The sequence below is a fragment of the Babylonia areolata genome, chromosome 18 (assembly GCF_041734735.1).
Source record: "Babylonia areolata isolate BAREFJ2019XMU chromosome 18, ASM4173473v1, whole genome shotgun sequence".
Lineage (NCBI taxonomy): Eukaryota > Metazoa > Mollusca > Gastropoda > Neogastropoda > Buccinidae > Babylonia > Babylonia areolata.
In genome coordinates this window covers 31,619,601-31,624,600 of record NC_134893.1, presented here as the reverse complement: position 1 = coordinate 31,624,600, position 5,000 = coordinate 31,619,601, and positions in this window count along the sequence as shown.

The window sequence follows — 5,000 nt, the reverse complement described above, 5'->3', positions numbered from 1 at the left end:
GTCTTCTGGTACTTTCAATAACCACATTATACGGCGCTTGTTCACAGTGCTATTGGACAACGTTTTTTTGATAAAACGAGTTAATCGGTGCATACAGTCAGTTAAGAAGTAAAGAGGTTTATATGAATACCCATACTTATTAATTATCAAAAAACAACACACACCATGTTTCGTGAATCTGATCTCGATGGGATTGGTAGATGTTTCATCAGATATAATTAAGAAGGCTTTATCGAATTTCCGTGTTCCAAAGCAGCTTTTCAATGAAAATTCAATTTGGTTTAGGGCCCAGTGGATCAAATGAAATCGGCTTGATTCTTTCATAGACTGCATCAGCATGTCTGTGTTGCCAAGTTCTATAGGAACAGTCAATGTTTCCCCCAGATGCTCAACCGACCCACCCCAAACAAACAAATAACAAAACAAAACAAACAAACAAACGAAAACAAACAAAAACACACAAGAAAGTAGTGGGTCCATACTCCCCAGGTCTCTGTTCCCCCAGAAATATGTTTCATACGGGGTCTATATTCCCCTTCATAAACAAATGAACAGACTTCAATACTTGGCATGATTATTATCATTTTTTTCTGAATTAACATTTTGTTTCCACGGAGAGGAGTGTTTACATTAAATACTGTGTAGAGGTCGAAAGTCGGGAATTGGAGGGGGGGTCGTCTGTCATCACAATTGTGAACACATGTTAAACAGAATAACGACACAACCACACACCCACATCATCATCATTATTGTCGTTGTCAACATCATCATTATATCGAAAAGCAAAAGGAAGGAGGATGATTACAGGAGGGTGTTAATTTTCGTCAAAAACAATAATTATTGCGGACAGACCTTAAACAGAATAACGAACACACAGACACACAGATACAGACATAGACACATACATACATACATACATACAGACAGACAGACGGACAGACAGACACACACACACACACGCGCGCGCGCGCGCGCGCGCACACACACACACACACACACACACACACACACTCACACACGCACACAGCTTCATCATCATCGCCATCATCATCACCCCCACCCCACCCCACCCCACCCCACCCAAGAAAAAAAGAAGTGTGTATGCACGGTTAAGCCTCACCAGGTAATGCCCTGTCAGCCGTGATCCAGAAGATAGTTAATAAGAGGACAACGTTTCTCGGAGATATCAAAACACCAAGAACACCAACTTAAAAAGAAAAGAAAAGAAAAAAAGCATTTTGCGCTGACGGAGCACTGGCTTGGAGAACAGGTTTCCATGTATTCAGTATATCATATGAGATTTCATTTTCTTTCCTTCCTTTCTTTCTCCCCTCTTTCTTTTTGTAGCTTCGAAGTTTTAACGTGCTCACATGCTGCGCATAGCCCTTTTTGTATATATTCATATATTACTTTCACCAAGTATTGTTGTTTTTCCCCTCCCTGTGCTTCACGAGAGAAAATAAACGTTCATTTTTGGTTATAGATATTTTCCTGTATGATAAATTTCTCCTTTACCTTGGTTATAAGTTTAAAAAAAAAATCATATGCTGCACTCTTAACCATGAATCATTTGCTTCGGTCCTAAGTACTGCTTCTACAGTGTCTTTACTGGGAAACGTTGGTATGACTTCCAGTTACAAATATTTGTATTTGTATTTCTTTTTATCACAACAGATTTCTCTATGTGAAATTCTGGCTGCTCTCCCCACGGAGAGTGCGTCGCTACACTACAGCGCCACCCATTTTTTTTGTATTTTTTCCTGCGTGCAGTTTTTTTTAAATTTGTTTTTCCTATCGAAGCCGATTTTTCTACAGAATTTTGCCAGGAACAACCCTTTTGTTGCCGTGGGTTCTTTTACGTGCGCTAAGCGCATGCTGCACACAGGACCTCGGTTTATCGTCTCATCCGAATGACTAGCGTCCAGACCACCACTCAAGGTCTAGTGGAGGGGGAGAAAATATCGGCGGCTGAGCCGTGATTCGAACCAGCACGCTCAGATTCTTTCGCTTCCCAGGCGGACGCGTTACCTCTAGGCCATCACTCCACAGTTTGGTTAGATAATTACTGGATTGCCTGTGCAACGCCTCATTGACATTCTTCACACTCCAGGCCTGATCAGTGTGTTGGATTTTTGCGAAGGCCAGGCATCTGTTGCCTTTTTTTTTTAAACAACAGATGTGGTGTAGCATATATGGATCGGTCCGCACACTCTGACACCTCCTTGAAACTGAAACTGAAACTGACTTGGGTCACAAGTGTGAAGTTTGCATTCTTTGTGGTCAGACATAATCATTTGACCACAAAATATTGGTTGTCCTGGGCTCCATATCAAGAAGAAAAAACCCCATTGACTTTGACTGCAAACTGGTTCGTTCCATGCTGGGGATTGATATCTTTGTGTCCCGTACTGGGGCTTTCTTGATTTTTGGCTGGTACTACTTTTTGTTGTTGTTATTACAGGAAATGGTTTTTCGACTTCGGTTGTATTTATTCGGCATTATTGCTCTACCTGGGTTGTTATCAACTTGAGCTACAAAATCCATTGATATTTTTTGTACTCCTCATTGGATTTTTATTTGCCTTTAGCTATTTTTCATGTGCTTCACGTTCGCTTTCCCTTCAGACCGGAAGTATTGATTTGTTTGTTTCGCACATGGCTAAACTTGTTCACAAGTATTGGTTTCCGGTGCACTTGAATGGAAAACTCTGTGGCCGGAAGTACATTGCTAGTGACGCACCTGCCACAAACTTCTGACTTCAGCTTCCTTCAGTGCCGAGTCACTCCGATAATCCTCAGTGGTGTCTGCTGTCCGTCAATACAGTTTGCAGACAGCATGTGATGCTGACAATGACCGCCCGCTGACTCAGCATCTTTACTGGTATGAAGACCGCCGCAATGTCCCTTCAACGATAGTACCCATGGATGTGCCGAAACAGGAGTAGAGGTGAAACCGAGGAGAATCGAGGACATTAAAAAAAAAAAAAAAAATAAAAAAAAATTTAAACGATGGTTGAGAAAGAGGATGACGCTGCTGCTATGCAGATCCATTCACCTTTGATACTATACACATACATACATATATATATATATATATATATATATATATATATATATATATATATATATATATATATATATATATTGAGACTGTATACTCCATGATATACGCCCTGGAGTCAGCCAGGCCTGAGCGCATTGTGTCTTACTGTTAACGTCGTATAACAATACAGTTCAGTATTTAATCAAGTAACTCTGGTAAAGCTACATCCATCCACGAAGTGGATGTCACTCGACTGTGTGGTCCCCGCCTTCCCATTTGAGAACAGAGCATGTTCACTTCCAGGGTTGGAGCCGGCCACGGGCCGAGAAATCCCTCAGTGACGCACTTCCTGGTGTGGTTCGAACCCACGGTCTGCAAGTTACCAGTCTGTGACTGTAACCACTTCGCCACGGTTGCTGATGTAATTTAGTTTTTCATTCTTTCTTTTCTTCATTCTTATATTAGTTATTTTCAATCATCTACAGGCATTGTATCTGCTCGCATATAGGGTGGTTCATTTTTGTGAGGTGTTTCTTTTTCTTCTTCTTCGACACGAAAGTTTAAAATTAAAACCCGGAGACCGCCGCAGGTGTTACCAAAATCCATTTACACCATGTACACAGGGTCATCGATATAAGAGATTTCGCCGACATCACCAAGATTTTTTTTTGGATTGTATGTATGTGTTTTAAAAAAAATACCTTTCTTCATTGGTGTGTGTGTGTGTGTGTGTGTGTGTGTGTGTGTGTTTGAGAGACAGAACAGAGACTGACAGAGACAGAGAGGCTGAACAGGCGAAACGGAAACGGCGGAGGGTCTGATATAGGCGGAACGGGACAAAAGAGCCAAACTTTCTAGAGGCTCTTGAGGGTGGCGGCACAATCCGACAAAGAGGAGGCGAATCGGGAATAGGCGAATTGGACCTGCTCCTTTCCGTGTGGTGCGGGTGGGGGGGCGTGGGGATAGGCTACACTCATTGACTGGTCACCTCGGCCTGTGTCCCCGCGTGGGAGTTCTGCCTTGAGAGCCACTACGGAAGGAAGCAAGGAAGGATGGTTGAAGATTAACGACCTCTCAAGTTCTGTTTCTTTGAGCCTCTTGCTGTGTGTGGTCAGTGGTGGTATTCTTTACTGTTGGTCTTGGAACTGTGCCAAGGCAGAATCTGTTATAATGTTAGGCGTTGGACTGTTGGTCTCTTGGTATTGTGCCAAGGCAGAATCTGTCATAATGTTAGGCGTTGGACTGTTGGTCTTTTGGTATTGTGCCAAGGCAGAATCTGTTATAATGTTAGGCGCTGGACTTCTGGTCTCTTGGCATTGTGCCAAGGCAGAATCTGTTATAATGTTAGGCGCTGGACTTCTGGTCTCTTGGTTTTGTACCAAGGCAGAATCTGTTATAATGTTAGGCGCTGGACTTCTGGTCTCTTGGTTTTGTACCAAGGCAGAATCTGTTATAATGTTAGGCGCTGGACTTCTGGTCTCTTGGCATTGTGCCAAGGCAGAATCTGTCATAATGTTAGGCGTTGGACTGTTGGTCTTTTGGTATTGTGCCAAGGCAGAATCTGTTATAATGTTAGGCGCTGGACTTCTGGTCTCTTGGTTTTGTACCAAGGCAGAATCTGTTATAATGTTAGGCGCTGGACTTCTGGTCTCTTGGCATTGTGCCAAGGCAGAATCTGTCATAATGTTAGGCGCTGGACTTCTGGTCTCTTGGTATTGTGCCAAGGCAGAATCTATTAGTGTTAAGCTTTGAACTTCTGGTCCAGTTTTCACCAGTGATCGGGGTTCGAGGCCCCGACCGCCGTTTCGGCATGGTGTTGTTACGTCCTTAGGAAAGGCACTTTACTCCGATTGTCCTCACCTCACCCAGGTGTGAATGAGTACACATGTATTAGACTTCCGGGTTGCGGGAGATTCTGCAACGGTGGAAAGAGAGGATTGGACCTTGTCTTCCTATGC